The following is a 23,920-nucleotide window of genomic DNA, read 5'->3' as shown; positions in this document are numbered from 1 at the left end:
GCCTCCAGTAATATTCATTTGTAGTCCTTGATCAAATAGATAAATGACTTTGTACTTGAAATGAAGACAAGGTACGTTTTCTTCCAAGTACAATGTTAAAATTGAAGAAGTTAATGTTTCTTAATTAAGTAATTTGCGTAATGAATAACTTCTTCCTGTTATTGAGACCCTGATGAAGAAATCCACGTTATATACAATATGAAAAATTGTTGCATATTCAACGAAATGAAGACTAACAATGTTTATTATGCTTATTTGATCCCATATAAATTTGTTTATACTTATTTCTTATTGCCACTATTACAAAGAAGGTAACAATGTAATCATGATTTCAATTGTTTAGAGCAGTGTGTCAAACTGTAAACCATCGGGTAATAGTACACGATTATACGAGGGTCATATGGAAATTCCGTGCAAAGTCCAAAAGATGGTACTAATCGCGAGTATCGAAGTTATGTTTATTTAGTAGCATCTCTTGGAAGGACACACACGAATTTTCAATTAGATCGACCAGATTTCTTTCTGTTTGGCATTCGTTTGAATCGAGGAATCGACCGGAAAGATTATGGGTACTCTCTTTTGGATTTGCAAGGAATAATCCTCATCGACTATCTGGAAAAGAGTAAAACTATTCAAAGTCCAAATTATTCATCGTTATTGAACCGTTTGAAAACCGAGCTGCAAGAAAAACGCCCACGATTGGCCCACAAAAGAGGCATTGCCCATCACTACAATGAACCAGCTCACACCTCAGCAGTTCTGGTTGCAAAATCAATAGAAATATGGTCCCAACTCGAGATACCCACAGCACCAGGAATCTCACGTACCTTCACTTTTCTTTCCTCCAACACCAAGTCATGGATATTAATTATTTCTGGAGTAGTAACATCAACAAGGGTGTCCAGAACGTTCAGCGTCACTTGTGCCCATATGGTCACTCCGAAATTTTTTGAAACAACTTATAAACTATTCTAATGAAAGATGTACAGTCCTCATAATTTTTATCAAGCTTCTTTTTAGTCTTTTGAGGTCTTTTGCCTATAATAAAGTAATGTTTCATCAACCCACGAAATTGATTTTCATTTATTTTTTTGAAAATCACTCCACTCCACTTTCTTGATTCAAACGAATGCTAAACATAAAGAAATGGAAGAATCGGGCTGAAAGTACTTGTATGTTCTTCCAAGAGATCCTACTAACTAAAAATAACCTCGATACGCGCCATTAGTGATATCTTTCGGACTTTGCACGGATTCTTCAAATTACCCTCGTAAATATTCCCGATATCAGTAATGTAAAGGATATTTGAATAGAGAAAGAAAAAGAGGGGGTACCCAGTCCAGTCCAATGCAATCAAGTCTTACTTGTCTGTCCTTAAAAAAGGTAAAATCCATCCCCGTGACGTCATTGAGAGTGTTTATCCTTTTTTGAAAGTATTATTTTATAAAACAGAAGAAATTATATAATTAAGTTAAAATAAAATAAGTTTGTATTATTTATCATTAGTATATCATTATATATATTAATATATAATGCGAATGTTTGTAGGTGTGTCCGGAAATTAGAGCCAAACCAACAAATGGATTTAAATGAGATTTTTCGTGTAAGTTCTTGAAGTTCAAAAAATGGTTCTGATAAGAATTTTTTGGGCTTTTAAGAATGATTCTCACTTCACGTTGGTATGCATGTTTGCACACTTTTTTAATAAGGCTTAGACAAGAAATTAAAGAATAGAAAATAAGACAAAGGATTTTTGACAATAGTATGAAATATGAGCGAACGACCAGTTCAACAGTCGGCTCTTCAATATTTTTATTCCCTAAAACTTATAATCTCTTTAAAAAAAGTGTTCAAAGATACATATTAGAACACTTGCAAGAATCATTCTTAAAATTATGACCGGTCCTAAGACTAGACTAATCGGAATAAATAAGGATCGACACATCACTAATACTGACTATCATACAAATAAGTGGCAAAACATTATTCAAAATAGTTCCCTTTTACCGAAACTAAGGCCTTGAGCCTATTAGGGAACTCATCACAAAAGACACAGACCATATCCATGGAAATATTGTCCCATTCTCGATTGAAGAAAACTTTCCCATCAATATAGATAATGTTGGGATCCATTTCCGACCTCAACAAAACGATGAAATCCTTGCTTCGGTTGACTCTCTATTATTTGGATTTGACCGAAAGGACCTGTCCCTTCAGGTGACGTTAAGGGAACATCTTCAGGTTCTTCTTCACAAGTTTTTCATTGTTCATTATACAAAATCCTCTCTTTATGATATTGAACTTTTTTGTAGTCCTTGCTGTTCGTGCTCGACCACTTCGAGGACGATCTTTGACATTATTAGTCCTCTTGTATCTGTCTACAGTGCCTTTTATGAAGGATCTGTTAATTTTCATGAGCTTTATTGCCTGTAAAATCTATGGATTGCTCTTTCTCAAACAGTGAAGCTTGACGATAGCATCACGTTTGCTTTCCATGCTCGTAAATGAAGGATCACCCAAAAAATTAATTTCGCAAACTTTGTTGAAAATTAATCACTTATTTGACAAACAAATTTTACAATGATAAGGAAACCCTTATGGGTGATATAAGGAGTAGAGAAGCTACAGAGAAAAAGAAGAGTTGGACAAGAGAGAATCCAAGTCACAGTATTAAGGAATCAATCATCCAAATATTGAGTAAATTTCATTGTTCCTTTTAGAAAATTGTTTCGTCAATTATTTAATCAATTTCATTATTAATTTGAAGAAGATATAATTTTTTTATTATCAACAAATAAGTAAAATCTCTATTTTTTAAACAAATTCAAGGTTCTTTATTACTGTTAAGGAAGAAAGTGAAACATACTATTTGAATTAAGTAAAATTGTATTATGTAAAGTTATCCTTAAGGGAAATATTTATGAAATCTCTCAACCTTTCAGTTAAGAAACTGACATATAAACACCTTAATATTAAGTTTTCGTAGACGCCATGTTAGAGGCACAAAGTAGTTGAATATAATAAAAAAAATTCTTAATAAAACTGCATCCAATGGCTTAAAAAATTTGAAAAAACTTCACATTTACACTTACATAGTGAATAATACTTGATGTCGAAGAAAAACAGTGATATTTGAAATACTTAGAATCAGGGATACCAAAAACCCATATGAAATAAGAATGTGTAATAAAATATTTCGCCAGTCAACACAATAGCAAGCAAGAATGTTTTTTGTTTTTTTTAAAAGTTGGGATTACATTTTCATCCTTCAAAAAGTTATCATCAATTTCTATTAAGAAGTAATACTCTTATAAGCCCTTTGAAGGCACTGCAAATTCTACTTCAAGTAGCCAAAATTGATTTTCACAATATAAGAATTATAAATTATGGCTTTTATGGTTGAAAAGGGCCATATCGTGGCGAATATAAGTATTTAAAATCAAACAAAGGTTAAATGCAATAACTAAAATTCATAAGTATCTCTTAGGATCCCAGAAATGGGGAGTTTGGGAGAAATTATTATCTTGTTCGGTGGTTCTCAAATATGGGTTACACGTACCAACATTAGGAACTTAAAGGCACTTTACAGGATACTCAAGATTTTGAAAGAATATTTTTAAAATGGATCATAACTGAGGGTTGTCTGCAGGGGCTGTAGCCCCTCAAATAAATGACTTTGTTTTTACTAGAAAATTTAATATTTGATTGATTTTTTTATTTACAAAATTTAATATATGTAATTTAATTTAATTTTCTATGAAAAGCTATGGATTTTTAAGTTTTTCTCCAAAAACAAATTCAAAAAATATTTTTTTTTTGTGAATAAGTGCTGATTTTAATTTTTTTTACAAGAATAGGTTTGGATTCTTGAAATTTTTTTGGAAAAAATTTCAATTATAATTTTTCCCAAACTAATATTTTGAATTTATTTTTAAAAAAAATTTAATTTTTATAAAATTTTTCTCCCAAAATATTTTTATTTTTGGTTTCATTTTCAAAATAAAATCAAAAAACCAACACTCCATCAAATATATAACCCTGGGGATGCCCCTGTCACTGAAGCTAAAAATGCTATGTGTTGATATTAGTTTATACATCACTTAAAAAAAAGGTTGATAATCCCTGATGTAGCTTTATCCTCGGTCGCTCCTATACAGGTGTGCACGTCTAAAACTGAACACTTCTTTAAATTTTACGGCTTGAGGGCTTGACGAGGGGTTCTCTTGTAGACCTTAAGGCTAAGATCTTGCTTAACTATCCGGTCCATGATTCTTCTGCTGACATTGAACTCCCTGGAGAGGCCGTTGACGTTGACCTTGCCTCTCTTGTCCTCGACAGACGTTTTCACGGCAGCAACCATTTCGTCCGACCTTGGAGGCCTTGACTAAGATCTTGTGGTCACCTCAGGAGTCTCTTTGGCTACCACGCTGTAAACGATGTTGCTGCTACAGTTCAAAACCTTGGCAATTTCAGTGGGAGTTTTTCCCTGCTCGGAAAGTTCCAAAATTGCGACTCGACGTCTCTCCATATCATCAGCTGTTGTTTCAATGTTGCTACTTAGATTTTGCTAGAGTTTTGTTTGGAACTAGTCAAGACCCTTGCCTCGAAGTATAAACCGGTTTCAACTCAATAAAATCACGAATATGTGCATGCCGTAAAATTTAAAGGAGTGTTCAGATTTAGACGCGCACACATGTAGAAGGATGTATATTGACTTCAAAGAACATTCCTAGATCTGATGGAGTTATTATGTTCTGTGTATGTATACCTATATATATAAATAGAGTTGGTGAGCATTGAACCTATGAGGGTGAAATTTTGTATGGGTGCTTCATTTGAACCTCGTCAGGCGAAGACAGGGTGCCGATTTTGGGAAGTGGACTCATACAAGGGGACTTATTCTACACACAAAAATCAAAGCTGTTTTTTGGAGATCAAGGAGACTAGTTAGTTTCTTGAGTTGTGAATCAAAAAGTGACGGGTGTTTCAAAAACAACTAAAGAAATAAATCGATGAAAATTGCATTGGTAGATGGAATAAAGTTTTTCGAAATTCATCTGGAGATTGGTTTGCATATAAATATCCCCATAAAAATTTTATTTTTAATAAAATATCTATCATTGTCTGAATAATTTTTCAATTTAATTCATACTTTTTTTAAATTCATAAATACATTTCATTTAAATATATAATATAAAGGCTCGTACTGAAGGGCTTTAAGTCATGGAGTGTATTTTATCTCTATGGTCTAAGTATCAAGAAGAAATCAAATTGACCATTGTCAATTTGATTTTAATATCATTAGAATAAAACTATCAATAGAAACGTTGTACGTTGAGAACACAAGCATTTCTATCCATACTATAATATATAAAGTACATTCCTATCTATTTAACCATCAATTAAACCAAATAGATGTGGAGGTTGTATTAATTTAGATCAGTTACCACGTAATACGAGTAAGTTGTTGTCAACACATCAGTCATCTTATCGAGAAAAAAGGTCCACATAATTATTCTTTCCGTTGATTTAGTGTTTTTAATTTACCTTGTACAATTTTTGTGAATTGAATATTGACTTTTCATACTCACTTTGATCCCGGGATTTAATGGGTGCTTATTTAAGAGATAAGAATGACAATAGAAGAACGTTGAATGCAGGCTCTTTAGTGGTTTTTTTCAAAAGCTAGAGATACAGAAGCAAAATGTTCGATTATTTTAAAGTGTCGATAAAATATTGTGTTTTCCTATCATATAATCTAAGGCAGCCATTTTTCCCGTTTATTTATTATTTCTAATTATGTTATTATAGAGAAAAGAAAAGAAGTCAGATGAACAGGTGACAAAAAAAAATAATGTAATGGATGTTGTTATGTAGGACACCTTCGTATCCCTACCACTGATTCTAACAACTCATACCGCAATAAAAGTTTTTGAACAGCGTTCTTCAAACATTGGACTCAAAGATACTCAAAATTTCCCCCAGAGTTATTAAATGTCGATGAACAGACAAACCTTGCTATATTAATATGGGAGAGAACTCCCCAACAATGCTCAGTGTCACTCTCCATTTTTTTTTTGGGCACACTCACACACACGTAGTTACTCAATACTTGGAAGTTCTCTACGCAGGAAGAAAAAAATATTGTTTCAAATAAGGTTTGTCTGTTGGTTGGCCATTAATTACTCAGATTAATGCTGGGTACTATCACAAGTGCTAGATAATAAACAATTTGGCGAGTCTGGTGTTATTTTATTTTATTTTTCCCAAAATGATTTTTGGACGAAAAAAAAATTTAAAAATTTACTATTTTTAAATTTTGTTTAATTTTTCAAATTTTTTTCCGAAAATGATTTTTTTAGAAACAGCTTTGATTTTTGAAATTTTTCTCCTAAAAATTTAATATTTCAATGTATTTTTTTTTGTTATATTTTTTACAACCAATTATGAATTTCTGTAATTTTTCTCCAAAAAATTTAATATTTGAATGTATTTTTTTAAATAATATATTTTACGATCCATTGTAGATTTTTGTAATTATATGTGGAAAATTTTTTTAAAAATTTAAATTTTTTTCCTCAGAAGTTAATATTTTGATTTTTGAAATTTTTTTTCAAAAATATTTATATTTTAATGATGAAATTTTTTTCTAAAAATTTATTTTTGTGAAGACTTGTGGATTTAAAAAAAAAATTCAAAAAATTTACTAGTTCTAAATTTTGATTGATTTTTCAAATTTTTTTCCCAATTTTTTTCTTTTTTTTGAAATAGCTTTGATTTTTGAATTTTTTTTTCAAAAAATTTTATATTGAAAATTGATTTTTTTTTCCAAAAATGTTAATATTTTGAGAGTATTTGTAAATTTGTTTAATTTTTTGAGAATAACAGGGGATATTTATAATTTTTGGATAAAAATTTAAATAGAATTTTAAAAAAATAATTTCTATGATTTAATTTTTATTCTTTTGTAAAGAGCTGTGGATTTTTGAATTTTTCAAAAAAATAGTATTTTGAATTTTTTTTCCATAAAAATTAAATGTTATTATTCACCACTAAATATATATATATTTATATAATCTTGTGGACTGCCTGGCAATTTTTTGTGTATGGTCAAGGTTTGAAAAAAATGAACATGCTCATATAGATTGTCGTTGGTCAAGTGTTAATTTCAATTAAAGAGATGCTTTTGAGGGGTTACTTTTTTTATGCGCCCTGTAAAAGCGAAAAAGGAAGCCACATCTTTAAATAAAAGGCCCCTTATTGGAATTGGTGTGAAAAAGAAAGCCTAGAATGTAGTATCTTATGTAGCCATGAGATAATAGTTGAATTCAAAATGAAAGTTATGTCATTCTAAGGAAGGAATGTGTTAAGAAAGGAAGTGGAATGTTTCATTCAATTGTATTGTAACTACGTAGATAGATTTATTCCTAAGAAATTACTTTTCTGATAAAGCATATATAAAAGGACTTATTGCATCAAAATACAAATAAGTAAAAGCTGTTGTAAGTAGTGTCAGGCAAAACATAGACAAATATAATAGCTTTAAGATTTATAATATTTTTGTAATAGATCGTAGTGGTATAAAAATCTCTCTCTCCCAGAAGGATGATAACTTACCTTTGGTATATTTAAAAAAAAAAAAAAGATAAAAGATCTTGACCAGTAATTTCATTCCTTGCAAAATTCATCTCCATACATTTCCATCCTATTTAAAAGTGTGATATTTAGTTACGTCATACTATTTATGTTTCTGAACTACCGGGCGTTCCATTGAAATCTGAACATTTACTAATTCAATAAATAATTAAGATAATAGAGCTATTAGTTACAAAAAAAAAAAAAACCTGAGCAATCTATCTTACGTCTTACGTTTATATGTCTAGAAGGTAACATTTGAAAATGAACGATGAATTTACATTCGCACCCTCCAAGCAGCTGGGAGTGTCCAAGACTAAAGGCTACCCCATCAGCAAGTCTGAAACGTTGGAGGGAAGAAGGGATCATCCAAAAAGTCGAAACTGGATCCAAAGAAGTTAAAGAAAACAGCGCCGGCCAATCCCGTCAAGTCCATGAGGGCCCATGGAAAAAATTATGTGGTTCACATCAGTTTGTCCAGATAACTATAAAAAAAGTGGGTGGAAAAAGCTTAGTGAGGGTGGAGAGGCCACTTTTGATACCAATAATGAAAGAACCTCATTTGTAAGACTTTTTTTTGACACTTTTGCCCAGCCCCCCCCCCCTAGCCCTGACGCCAGCTTCTTCGACTACACCTTTTTGGTGGTGCCTGTCGAGGGGAAGGCCTTCACTCTCTGTCATCCAAACACCAATGCCCTCAAGACCACTGTCAGCCATCAATGGGGCGTTATGACAGAGGAATACATCCGCAGAGGGGGACAAACAACCTTCTGTCGCCGTCTGGAAGTTATGATTACAGCTAAGATTGCCTACATTGATGATTAAGAGAGCTCGGATACACATTTACTTATTTTTTTTTTTTTTTTTAAATTCTATTGTCAATTAATAAATTATATCTTATCAAAGTTTAAATTCAAAGTGTTCAGATTTTAAAGGACCCCACGGTACTTAATAGTTTTTGTGTAATGCTGTGCATTACAGGACTAACTTGACAGTCGGCACTTGAGATTCTTATTAATCGTTGGAAGATGGATATGATTTATAGATTTTATTGATTAGAAATGACGTCAACATAAATCTATAACATTAGGAATTGAATCTGTAGATATCCTTGGTACATTAGGAGATTAAAGTAAATCCTGTCATCGTTTTTCCCCTCCTATCAACTATCGGGCTTGAGTCCAAGAAGAAAAATATAGGGAATTAATTGCCATGTAATGTTTTTACCTAGCACCATAAAATAAACATCCACAGTTTTTATTTGTTTAGTCTGTTTAATAGTGTTGAGACTCGGTCCAGCACCGAATTTCTCTTTTTGGTTCGATCTGAAGGGGTATTTTCCAGACACATTTTTTGGTCTCATATCTTTTTCGGAGTTCCGTGCTCCAGAAAGAGTCGACGGAATGAAAATTATTCATACTATCTCTGTTTAAAATTTGTATGACATCATTGTACCGTGTTCACAATTAGGAAACACATGTGACGTCATAAAAAATGTATATGTGAAAAAAGTATATACCAAACTTTTCTAAGCAGAATCATAACGTTCTCAGACCAATCTAGAATTTGTACACCGAAATGCAGCAATAATGTCTATGTAAATGCATTTCTGAGTGATTTTACAGCATTGCTTATATACTTGACCTAATGCGAGTCTGACTTGGACTAGAACTGTTCATGGGAACGGTCTTTAATACAATTGGTCCTTCGGACTGATCCTTAAGGCCCTCATTCAATAGGACTATCAGTTTTTGGGAACTACGGGTCCTTGGAATTAATTAATTATTATACCAAATAAGATATATGTGATGCACACTCATTTTTAAAGAAGAAGAGTACGTTGGACCGGCGTTGTTCAGGCCATTAAGAAACTGTCGTTCCCTCAACTTTCATATTTTTGTCAAAAATTATTTGTCTAATTCTCTCTTCTTTTTTCTTCTCTAAATCTTATAATCTCCTTTAAAAAAATAGTGGAAAGATACGTACTAACATTCAGCGAGAATCATTCTTTAAATATATTTGCCTTCTTTATTTTCTTTTTTATATGAAATAATCGTTTGTTGGTCAAAAATTATTTTTTTTAGAAAAATACTGTCTAAAAGCTGCGATGGCCTTAATTAGCAAAAAAAATTGTTACCAGAACCATTTCTTGAGCCTTAAAAAGCTACGTGGAAAATTTCTGAAAAATCAAATGATTGGTTTGGCCGTGATTCCCGGACAAACACACGCACATAAAAATCCACTGGTAATATTTCTATATATACCATATAAAATAAACCTTTGATATTTTTGTACCAAATTATTTGTTCTATTATATAGCAAAATAATTAAAAAAAAGGAAAAACCCTCAATGACGTCAGAAATGATCTGTTTTACCTTATTTTAGGAGATACAAGTGAGACTGGACTTGACTTCACCCCGGTCCTCGTTTCTAAATAAGGACCGACGTAACATAACAAACTATTTGTGTGTAGTAACTATTCCGGACATTGCGTGAATGTACCTTCCAGATAATTATAACCTTGTAGTTCACACTCTTACGTACATCAATCAAAAAGTAATAATTGACTATAATTATCTTTATAAATAATCTTAATTTTGTTCTGTTATATGAACGTAGCGAGTGAGTGAAACAACTTACCGTTACAAAAAAAACAATGAAATTATCTGATTATGATTTCTTTCTACAAAGACAGACGCATATTTAGTGTGCGTATGGTTTAATTTTTATTAAATATCATTTCATAAGCGTGACTGACTCTTTCATTGAAAAGATCTGTTGAAATAATGATTACATTTTCTGACTATTTTCTGTATCCATATATTATGTAGACATAATTAGTAATGAATGACTTGAATATAAAGCATCAATGATTGATTGTAGGTATATATATTTATATGGCAGAAAAGGGTTACCTTGGCCTTTTGGAAGTGTGTTTGTTCCACTTTTGAATGATTTTATGTATGAAAAGTTTAAATAACAAATATTTATATAAATATCTGAAACAAATGATTCGGTTAACCCTTAGAAGGGGTCCCCCGGGGATGGACTAAAGTAATTCAGGTCTTTCTCACCCAAATAATATTGGTTTGCGAAAAAAATATTGAAATTGGAAAACAAATGGATTTTTTTTAAACAAATAAATACAGTAATTTCACCTTTAGCCATAGTCGCAAAATTTTATAGTTTAAAGCCATACCCCTAATAAATTCCTACACACATTTCTTAGACACCCAAAAGAAACTGAATAAGGATTTATTTATAAAAAAATCTGAACAATTTGAATTTTAAAACTGAAACAAGATATACTTTATTAATTAACAATTGAATTTCACCATTAGATTCCGTTGGTCGGCTATGATTTTTGATAAGACTTCGACTGTCTTTATCAAATTTTTTGCAACAACATTCGAAGAAGACCATCTCCATTATGATCTAATTCGTCATTCTTCTTTTTTTTTTTTTTGCTGAAAACGACTATAACCTTTTAAATTATCTATTTATAAAGTCATGGAAGCTAAACGTTCTTATGACTGAGCCTGTTGTTCAGTTGATTTACAGTTTTCACAACTTTTTTTTTTCTTTTAGGGCGAGCAGAGTTGTAGTTAGAATGGCAAGAGCCAATCCTGAATTTCTTAAACGTATTCTTCTTCTTTTATCCCTCCACAATTTTCATCACAGGCTCAAATCTGCCACATTCATAAATCAAACAGAAGGAAGACTCTATATACTCGTTACAGAATGAGCATTACTAAACAGCTTAATTTCCTTCAGATTTCTATATAAAGATTATAGAGGCAGCTAGAAGATATCTCATCCATTGCTCCATGGAGTTGCTGAACCGGATTCTAAGGACTGATTTTCATCCTGATTTATAAATGTCTGAGTTAGATCGACACAGTTTCTGTATACGTTTAGAGACTGAGAAAACCAAAAGGTTGTGCTCTTATTATTGTTAGTAAAGGGATACACAGCCTTTTAATATGATGGATCACATTGCCACTTGAAACATTGTAAGGGCCCACAGAGCCTATTAAATTAAATTTCTTGAAAAATGACTTGATAGAACAAAGCCATGAAATACATTTTTTTTAAGTTTATGCCAAACTTAATTTTTCAAGTTCAAACTGCTGCAAAAAAGGGTAATCTTGCAACCTTGGGGAGGGGCTACCTTTTTTTTTTTTTGGGGGGAAGGGGCTTAACTTTTTTTTGAATTTTTTTTTTTGAAAAGATTTTTTTTTTTAAAAATGGTCTGCTGGATAATTTGACTATTTTTGGAAAATAGTAATATAAAAATTTAATTTTTACTCTGGTTTCTCATGTTTTTTTTTTTCGCAGAGCGATAATTTTTCAAAAAATCATATTTAAAAGAAGAATAAGTTGTGGGTTGCACATAAACATTAAGTGAGCTGCAATGTAGCACATGGGCCAAAGCTTGGGCACACCTGCTCTAGTATGTTCGTTTTTACTGATTGGAATCACTCACAAGTAAACCTAAATTAGTAATTAAGTGATATTTTTAATGGTGACATTAACCATTCATTCATTTTTGGTGTCCCATTTGGCATTTCCATAATTCATTTCCGTCAGCCTATCAAATTATTTTGATACGTTTGTTTGTTTCTTCTCATTTTCTGTGTTTCAAGTACAATTCAATTAGAGAGGAAAATATGGTTTCAATGACAGGAGTTTGTGATCATGGTCCTAAAGAAAACTTCATCTCATTTTATAAAGGACAAGTGAGTTGTGTAACAATGGTACACATTACAACAGTGTCAAGTAGTGTTGTGTTCGCCCTTCCTGAGGACTGAAGACTGCAGTCCCATTTAGTTCAGTCACGGTCCAGTTCAGTCCCGCATAAATTATTAAAGCTTATCAAGTTCGATCTCCTTTAAGGAGTTTTAAGGACTGGTCTTAAGAATTTATAGAGCCCAATAACGAAGTGCTCAAACAGCACAAGTGTCCAGTAGAATTATATCAGTTCTTAATATGGGACTTAAAATCGGTCCCATGTCTCTTAATGTTGCCAGTATTTGGAGGTTTATACGTCGTTATTGTTTATTTTTGTTTAAAATTGATGTTTTCTTTGAATTTTTTAAATTAAAATAATCAATAATTATTACAATAAAATATATGAAATGTTTGTTTTCTTTTGAAGTTAGGATCCTGCCTCATGTTATATTTGTTCGTCAATCCACGAGTCTTTTGTAGTAAGAATAATCCATCATCTCTACTAAAAACAGGGAAGTTATTACCCCTACTTTATACAAATTATCCAAGTTTTTTTCTGACTATTCTAAATTTATTACCTATTTTGCCTCTGGCTTCAATTAATTAAATAGTGAGATTTTGTTGGTGTATGCATTGAAATTATTTTGGGACATGATTCCATCATTTTTCCAACAGAAAACAACTCTTTAATGCGTTTTAAATTAATCCACATTAAATATTTTGATTAAAAAATTCAAAAGGAACATCAATTTGAACCAAAAATTAACAAAAACGACGTATAAATCTCATTTACTTATATATTCAGGTAAAATGTCCTGATGCAAAATTACCTAACGCCCACTTAACGTTCCTTATAAAACCTCCCAAACTTGAAAGAGTAATCAACAGGGCATTATTTTTATTAATATTATAGTTCAGATGAACAACTCAACGTAATGAACTCTTTTAGTAAAACGTTAAGTATCTTTCAACCACAAGAGTTATAAACTATCATTAATTTTCCTTAATTAATATTTAATTAAAGTTTTTATTATTTTTATAAACATTGACGAGACCAGTAATTTTGGTACATACCTTTCTACCTCTGATTACATCATCACCTTTAACAGATTTTGTATCCAAACATTTTTGCATTTATTTTAATTTGTGTTTTTTATATATATTTATTTATCTCAAATTCCACTTTGCATATTTAAATTAATAACAATTAAATAAAAAACACTTTAATAAACTAGAAACATGTTTAAGTAGAATAAACACTCGGTAAATAACAAAATTTCGCCTAAAATCGTAATTAGTTATGTATCTAAATTTATTCCGAAGTCGACCATGTATTTTATTACATTTTGTGTTATTATTTCTTTTATTTTTTTATTTTCCATTATATTATCCGAATAAAACCATAAAACCACAGATTTCATTAGTTCTTGTTTGGGGTATTTATAAAATGTAATTGTATTCCATTTTGTCTCTGGTTATTCCGTCTATCGGAGATTTTAGCAAATGTCTTATTCAAATACCCTTTTCGGTTTTCCATATTACAGGGTTCATGTTACCTAGTGGTACATATTTTATAATATAAATAATTTATAAAGGTGGCAAATACGTCATGGGGTTAAAATCTCCAAGAGGCGGAATAACCAGAGACGAAAAATTTCGCAGCAAATTACTTAGAAACCAAGATTGCATCTTTGACGCGTCGGTACCTTTATTGTGCCGTTCAACTTTTTCTTCAAAAAGAAACAGAAAACAAGCCATAATCAATTGGTAATTAGGCAAATAATTTAATCATACCAACTCTTAAGTACTTCAGACTATCATTGCCATATTATTTATCGAAGTTTAATAGATACTGTATTAAAATCAAGCTTTATAACATTTTGTAATGATTGAAGTATATGATGTATGAATTTTCTTCATAGAATCAATAAAATGGCCAATGTATCTCAATATATACCTATGTACTGTAATGTACTACGAGGGATCAATACAAAATTGTATTCCTGCCTTCTTGGAAACAGAGCATAAATAAATAATAATTAGTTATTAATTCGTTTATTTATCATAACCAATAAATTATAAAATAGCCATGACGTAACAAGTGTGAGACAAGGGAATCGACAGCTGACATCACAATCAAATAAGTTATTTTTGTATTAGCGATATAGCCCCAGGCTTATGGTCCAGATTGATGGATGATGGAAACCTTACCTGGTATCTTTGAGGTCGCTAATGCATCCGATCCTGACATTTCCTTAAAATGTAGGACAAAACCGAATGGAGTGTTTAAATTTGGAAACTGATACATCCCTAGTCTCTTTAATCACGCATAATTAATCGTCTAAGTACGAGTACAAAGATAATTTTTAGATTCAATTCATGCCATGTTTTTTTAGCCATAAATTTTTAATAGTTATTAGTATTATGCAAAAAAAATCAAACTTCCGTATATAAAAAGGCCTTGAAAGACACTTGCATTTCAATCTAAAAGGTGAAGATGTGTAGTAGGCTCTACCCACTTTTGGGGTAATATTTTTCTCCAGAAAAAAAAGTTGTAGGGGACGATCAAAATACTTAATGAAAGCGTTAGTCAAAAATATTATGGGCCTTCTTTTGAATAACTTATAGAGTCCAAAATGTGTTCAATAATTGGATGTTCCTCTGTTTTATCAAAAATAACATATCACAATTGAGCCCCAGTAGTTGCAGTGACATCTGTTCAACCAAAAGGAGGAACATTATCTTGTGATATGTGTGATAAAGCCAGGAAGCTGCAAATCATTATAGAGCACATCTTAGATACCTGAAATTATTAGAAATAAGGTGAAAAATATTTTTATCTGATAAACCAAATATTAAAAAATATAAAAAAGTAGACTCTTTGACTCTTTGCATCATATTAGAGACTGTACTGGGTGGAAACTTGAAACTTAAAAGTTTTATTATATTGATTTGAGAGGTTTTTGTAGTGAAATTGTATAGGTAGCCGTGTATCTCATCTACTTGTTATTTTTTGAATTTCTGAAATCGGACGAGAAGTGCCTCTCAGTGGGATTCAAGGCCTAGGATATCAAGTCTTCTTCTTGTGGGTCACACTCCAACAGAGGTGGCCAGGCGGACGGGAATAGCTCATAAGACCATCTACAATGTTAAGAAGAGGCTACACCACAACGAGACCAAATAAATGAAGGGAAGCTCCTAAGTAAAGCCCATCATTAATGCGGATACTCTCAAGGTCCCTATCTAGAAGAACCCAACCAATTATCTACGTACCCATGCCAAGAATCATACTGTTTTCAAGACCAACCTTCTTCCCTGTGTCCAGGCAAATTTACTTTACGGCAACGTCGTCTTTCAGCAAGATTGGACCCCTGCCCACACTATAAAAGTTTACTAGACATTCTTAGCTAACAACATTCCTTTCTGGTACAAGAAAATGTGGCCACTATACATTCCGGATGTTAATGTTGAATCCATCAACAAGAAGTGAGTTCCCATGGACTCGAACTTCATTCGCAATATTTGCAACTCTTTTCACAAGAGGTTTGTCGTCATCTGTGAGGTCAATTGCTACCGAATAGAATGAACCAATGTGATATTATCTAAGTATAAGAAATAGATTTTTAAAGATTTTTGTTAAAACGATAATTAAACAAAGGTAGAGTATTTCCTTTTTTCTTTCCAAGTGTGTAAGTGTCTAGTTTCGCCCCGGTATATAGGGCCTTAATATGATAATCTTTACCCAATAATACTTTTTTTAATACTAAAATTACCTTTACCACGTGTAAAATAGCCTGAAAAAGTCAATGTTTTGATTGTATCCAGCAGAAAATATCATTGTGAATAATGACGGGGGGGAGAATTACCTGAAAAAGGGGCAGGCTAAGGTGCAGTGACTTAAGTCAATGAAGGTATTATAAAAATTTACAAATAGTTGTTTTCAAACTTAGTTATAAGATTATTGCATCTCTAAGGAGCTTACAAAAGCATTGCGACTGACTCTTTAGAATCTAAATGAATGTCTACAGAGATTCATGATGTTAATAGGCTTAGAGGGATTATCCATTAACATGAAAACTGTGCTTCCGTATTTAAAAAAATAATCCGTCAATAAAAAGAGTGGATTATATTTCCAAAATATTTTAGGTGGGTCTTGTTAATCAATGGTGACTTGATTTTGAAGACCAAAATTTTAAAGGGAGTTGTCTTTTCTCGATCTCAACTCTTCGATACCATGGTCACAACTTGTGTTATTTCGGGCCTTATCTAGGACTGAGGAGCGGGATTCTATCCGGTCCTTTATTTTGGCTCTAAAAAAAGATAAAATTGATCCTTTGTAACTTCATTCGTAAATGCTACTTCTCTCATGACAAGAATATAAAATCTGTTGAACATATCCATTTTTTTAAATTGGAAAACGCTCTCTAAAAAATAAAAAAATCATAGACACAAATAAAAGAATACCGGGTGGTCCATTGAAATCTGTAGTTCAATAATTAATGAAGGTTGCGTGATTGAAATTCAATCATATTTCGATACATCAAAATATGATTTAGTTTCTGTTTAATTTCTCTAGCTTACGTACAATTCGAAAAAATGACAGATGAACGTGATCGTCGAATTTCCATTCACGCACTCCAAGCATTTGGGCTTAACCAGGACCACTGTCAACGCCGTCAGCAAGTGTGAAACGTTAGAGCAGAAAATGGGCTCTGTCAAGAAGGACAAACTAGATCCGGAGGAATTAAAGAAAACAGACCGGGCAAATTCCTTCAAGTTCTGCAAGAGATATCGGGGTTTCACACCAGACTATCCAGAGAGCTATCTTAAAAATGGGGTGGGGGAAGCCTTTTTAGGGTGACACCGGCAATGAAAGAAACCCATTTTCTCCGTTCCAAGACTTTAGAATTTTTTTGAACTTCTTTACAGCTGCGATGCCAACCTCTTCGACTACACCTATTGGATGCATATCTAGCGGAAGGCCTGTAGTATACCACTCTCAGCCAGCACTTAGACGCCATGACAGAATTTTACATCTGCAGCTGGTACCAGGCCTTCCACCAACGCCTGGAAGCCATCATTGCCGCTAAAGCATCTACATTAATGATAAGAGAGCTCAGACACACATCTATTTATTGTATAATTTAGTTGAAATTTTATTGTCCATTAATAAATTATATCTTGTTGAAGTTTAAAATTAAAAGTTTTCAGATTTTAATGGACCACTCGGTACATCTAGGACTGGTAAAAATAATATATATATATGTAGCCTGTTAGCATAAAAGCAAGCTATATTAAGTGTGTATTACATATATATTCTTACATGAATTATTGTTTATTCGTTCAGCAAGGATATTTTGGATGTGTCGTAAATTGAACTTAAGTAGTCAAAATTGATTGTCACAATAAAATGATAAATTTATCAAACAGAAGAAATATTGGGATCAATATAATTCTCTTAAATCCAATAAATACTTAAAACTATTGTTAAACCTCTTGGGTATCTCAACTCATCCCTCAAATTTGAATAATAAGCGTTTAATTGACTACAATATGTTTATAAAATATTGGGCTGTGTGTAGTTATTATGTAAAATAATAGATTGGGGTTTTCTCTTTTTTTTATTCTTGTGCAAGATTATCTTTATGTTGATGCATAGCAATAATTCACCAAAAAATGAATCTATTCCACCCCTATTGATAGAAATACAAATATTTCTATAAATAGACATTTACCCTAAGAAGTTATTCCTTTATATGAGAATGACTTAGAAAATTACTCCCTGCATAGAGATGTAAAATTATTCAACATCTTGTTATAGTGTTTGTCATTCATGTCAAGTGGCATGTATCTTGTTTTTAAAATTATTATTTTAATAATTTTACCCTACAGTAAGCCAAACTGATTTCAAGTCAATTTCCACAAAAAGTCCCATTTCTTTTGAGCACATAATCTATGAAAAAAGACAGATGTTGCAACAACCTGGTTCACCTATTTCCCATTAAGAGCCACCACACGTTTTTACCTTTATAATATCAAGAAACTTCTCCTCCCCAAAGAAAAAAAGGCCCAAACTCATTTGGTAATTGGCCAAATCTGGAACAATTCTGCCCAAAACCAGAAATATTATTCAATAACTATTCAGAATAGTTCAGTTTGTTCACGCAATTGTTCACAGGTTAACAACAAATAAATAAATTTTATCCTATCAATGTTTGGAATAGTTATATGTACAAAAGAAACAGAAACTCATACAGCTGACAACAAAATAAGTAAAAATATAGGTTAGGCTCCGGTTTAAGACTGAGAGTTATGAATGCTTATTGTTTGAATTAGAATCTCTTTTTTACAAGATTCAAACGATTCTCTACAATTATTGAATCATAATTCCATAGTTGGAAAAAATTGGCCAACTACCAAATGATTTTTGACCTTTTTCCCCTATTTATTTTCTTATGAAAAGGTTGCATGATGCAATAAAAGAACGACGCTCAGTCCCAAAGAAATTTTTTGGTCTGGATGGGTATCTTTTAAAATTTGGTATATATTAATTTTATAAATGGACTGTTGATGACGTCATTTATATTACAAAATTATGAATCTTGATCTACAAGAACGTGATAATAACGTCAAATACAGACCGGAAAAAAATTGATTTGAAAACGATTAAATTTCAGTATAAGATCTAAGATTGCGATATGTATCGAAATATCGGTCTAAAAAAATTACTTAAATCTATAGATGTACCGATATCAAAATTTTAGACGATTCCGATACTGATTAGAGCTTGGCAAAAAAAGACATAAATATATCAATCATAATTATGATTATAATTAGTGGTAAATAATTTGAATGATATAAAAACTTCCTCTCAATTTGCAGGCATTTAATACTAGAAACCAGGGATTAAAGGCTAAAACACAACCACTAAAAATAAGGTAGAATAACTCGGAGATAACTTCAACGACATAACATAAATTCATAAGGTCATCTGTCAACCTTTTCCCATATTATTTTATTTTTAAAAAAACCCACTTATAATATTCAATTAGTCAAACATATATCTATATGTAAATAAGAGGCCAAGGCTAGGCTAGATATTAGAATTAAATAATTTCAAACTGTTATTGATGAATTTGTAAAAGGCCTGATTTTTTATATTGGTATATGTTTGACAATTTAAATCTAATAAATACTTCTTTCTTTTTTTTTTTTTTGATAAAATTTTTACAAATGGTATGTCTGCATGACGACAGGGATATGCTTGTGGAAGAAAGCCAACCACTTGTTCTTCTGGAAGTTGAACTTCTGATCCTGGCAAAAGTTTTTCTCGTCCGAGTAAAATCAAAGCATCTATGAAGATATGTACAATTATCTTAATACATATTTAATATATCTTACTTGGCTTAATAAACCATTGATATTTATATGAAAAATTCAAAGGACTGACAGTTAAGGACCGATTGTCTTACTGACCGGTCCCAAAGACTGACGGTCCTAAGGACCGGTACTAAGACCGGACTGGACCAAATAAATAAGGAACGTGACAAAACATATCAATTGCCCTGATGGACTTCCCTGTGTCCTTATTGACTATTTGCTAGATTCTGGCCACAAATTCCGCCATCTGGACCTAGTCACTTTGACCTCACTTCCATTTATGTTCCCTCAAAGTCACCTTTAGGGGCCTCATATTCCCTTCTAACCTTGTGAACGAACGTCGCACTGAGTCTCAGAATTCGAACAATTGTCATGTTGTCGCTCCTGGGTCGGATTTCAAGGAAGGGTCCGTGATTTCTAAATATTTGGGACAACGAATTTGTCAATTTATTCCATTATTTTCCAACTGGTTCAAGTTTGAACAAAAAAAGTACCCGCCTTTGCCCTATGTGATCATTTTCAATTAATGGAACTGAATTTTGTTATACATGTCTATTATTTAAATATTATCGGTACACCCCTATTTAAAACTGAACCGGACCGAGTCTCAACACTACTATGTATACATAAATTTTGAATAATTAAATCTTTCCCTAATATTCATTTTTGTTTATTTTTATACGTTTATTTAACAGAAAATAAATTGAAAAATTTATTTAAATAAGAGATCGACTAATTCCTTTGACTTTCTACAGAATCATATTTTTTTTTAATTATAAATAAATCATAGAATTGCAAATATACGTAACTATAAATGACGTCAAAGAGGGAAAAAAACAACAAAAGAAATCCTGCTTCTATGGAAATCAAATTCTATGCATAATGCCTATGTAAATATAAAGCTTACTGCCTTCTAATTAATGATCATTATCAGTCAACCTTATCGTTCTCACCTGAGAACGACATGCATTCGTAATCAAAGTAAAAATTTATTTCGAGTAGTTATTAAGAATTGAAGTTAGTGTTGTTTGGACCCTTATTTAGGTCCGAGGACTTTGGTTCAGTCCAGTTCAGTGTCATTTTTTTAGAAATTAACCTGACGTATATTCATTTACTAGAAATATAAAATAACCAGCTGAATCGTAGAATCTATTATCAGCTGACCATGATTCTGCTTTTTAATCAGTGTACTAAACTTTTTGTACCTCGGTACAACTATATTTCAAGTTATTATATTATAAAAACATTGATTGAAATTTTTGCCCATATTTGATTGAATATTAAAGTAAAATCCTAAGACCCTTGTACTTTTAAATTTATGTATAAGAAATTGTACCTTTGCATTAATATAATGTATTTCCTTTTGATTTGGGCTGCATAAAATATGACCAATCCTTAAGTGCAATGCTCAATTTAAACTTGAAAAAGAAAAATCGATTACTTGGTCCATTATACTGACTACGAGGTTGGTCTGAAAAGTTTCCAACCTCAACGTGAAAATGGCCGCACTCGTAAATAAGAGCAAGTCACATTTATTTAGCATCTGTTGACAATTACTCAACAAAGTTTCAGACACTTTGGATTTGTACATTTTATGGAACAGTCGTTGGAGTAAGGGATATGGTGAGAATGGACTAAATCGAGTATGAAGCTGTCATTAAATATATATATAAATATTTTCTTTTATAGTATAACTATTTAAATATATTCAAGCAATAGCTCAGTCGTATAGAGGCTTGTTGTGTTAAAATTTGAAGTCCATACAACTCGGAGTAATTGAGCCCACAACAAAGGTTTCTTTTGAACAATTATTTTGAACAGTAAAAAGCTGATTACTATTTGGACGGGTTGCAGAGATGGGAGCATCGCTGGATGAAGTTTGTAGAATTATAAGGAACCTATGTTGAAAAATGAAATTAAAAATTCAGAAAAAATGTATTGTACCTTTGTTATTCCAAAAAAAATTCAGACCACCCATGTGTATGTGTGCAATCGAATACAAAATGTTTGGATGTCCCCAGCGATTGTTTATAAAAGAAACATTAGCTAAGTAATTCAGTAGCCACTCTGGACTCTAACCAAAATATTGATTGACGTATTTTGCATGAGAGACGGGTGAGAGATTGCGTGATGCAAACGGTAATAATTGTGAAATACACGGGCTTCATGAATTTGTTGGGAAAAAGAGATCAGAAGGGCAAGGAATCTACTCTAGGTGTATTGTATTACTTTGTTTTAAAGATTTACTGAGCATAAAAATGGGAAAGAGGCTGAAAAATCGACAGCTGACATCAAAATGCAATATAAACTTTTAAGTAAGTATGGAGTAACATCCCGTAAGTATTGGAGTTTTTCTCGCGGTATTACCTCACCCTCACAAAAATATACAGGGTAGTTTGGTGTCAGTTGTCGATGTCTCTCCTTATTCTCTCCTAATGAGTGTTCTCAACGTTGATTGGTTTAATTTGAATTAGTTATTTTTAAGCTATAAACTATTCTCTACAATCATTGAATAGTAATTAATTAGTGGAGAAGATTAATTGACAAACTACTAACTGATTTTGTGCCTTTTTTTCCCTGTTTCTTGTCAGAAGAAAAGTTGGATGATACATTAAAGGTAATGACGTGTTATAGCTTTGATCAAAGCAACACAGCTGTCATGACAAATTATATAATTTTCTTGTCGAATGCATTAAGTCTAGCCCTAATTGAACACAAAAATATACCGTGTATTTTGTTGTCAGCTCTCGATATTTTTGCTGATCATCCCTCTTTACCAATTTGAATTATCTCTTGTTAAGGCGTTGTAAATGATTCCAACAAGTATTGAATAATCACTACGCATATAATTGGGAAGAACTGCATACATAACATTTGGTTTGGGCCTTTTTTATGTTTCTTTTTGGAGGAAAAGTTGCGTAATAACAAAAGTAAAATAGATCCTTTGTGATGTCAATAACGGTATTTTACATATTTGTAATAATAATCTTGAGCGACAACTAGTGCTGTGTTGGTCCTTATTTATTCGGTCAAGTCTAGTATTAGGACCGGTCCCAGGTATCCTTGAGAACGTACGTCCTTGAGACCGGTCTTTCACTGTTGGTTTTTGATTTTTTTTTTGTAAAAATCGATTATATAATAATCCAAATAAGATATTTGAGATTTGTATTAAGATCATTGCATACATCTGTCAAAAAAAGTTCCTACTTTCATTATAATAAAATTTTAATACGAAGATGGTATATTTTTATTTAATTTATTATATTACATTAGGCTTGGGCAAAAGTAATTATGTATTTCTTTTTAGGCCTTTTTTTTAAACTAAGTATATCTTGCTCATCATTGGCCACATGATGTCATATTATTAAGTGTTTTAAAGGTGTGAATATAGTCTCAAAGGAAGAAATTCGATACATATTTTTTTTTTTTTACTTGAAAGGGAAAAACGCATCATTTCTGAAGCGGATTGTGACTGGCGATGAAAAATGCATCACTTACGTCAATGTCAAGCTACAGATATCGTAGTAGAAAGCCAATGAAACAACCTAGATCGTGCTAAGCAAGGATCGACTTCCAGGAAGGTGTTTTTTGGTACGTTTGGTATGGAATAATCTACTATGAGTTGCTTCCCTATTGTCAAACGCTCAATTCTGCCCTCTACTATGAGCAACTCTACCGTTTGAAGCTGGTGATCGAACAGAAGCGACCAGCATTGGTGAATAGTAGAGGAATTGTGCTTCATCTAAACAACGCCAGTCTGTACACATCTTTGACGACGCACCAGAAGCTTTGGGAGATTGAATATGAAGCTCTTATGCATCTACCTTATAGTCTGGACCTGGCACTAAGTGATTACCACCTGTTCCAATCTATGGCCAAAGAGCTTTGGGGTAGAAATGTGGCCTCAATAGAGTCCTGGTAATATAGGTTGTCTGAGTCGTTTGGCAATAGGGATAAGTGCTTTTAGGAAAAGGGCCTTCAGAAGTTGGATTCTTGTGGGTAACAAGTTAACAAACAGAATGATCATACTTGTCTTGTATCACTTCTTATAAAGCATTGAAATAAAGCATAAAAACTACGAAATTACTTATTCACCAACCAATTTTAACGGAATAACTAAAAAAAAGGACAAAATGACGTCATGAGGGATCGGTTTTACCTCTTTTAAGGACC

This window comes from Lepeophtheirus salmonis, chromosome 13 (genome assembly GCF_016086655.4).
Source record: "Lepeophtheirus salmonis chromosome 13, UVic_Lsal_1.4, whole genome shotgun sequence".
In the NCBI taxonomy this organism is placed as follows: Eukaryota; Metazoa; Arthropoda; class Copepoda; order Siphonostomatoida; family Caligidae; genus Lepeophtheirus; species Lepeophtheirus salmonis.
Note: the sequence above shows the minus strand (reverse complement) of the source record.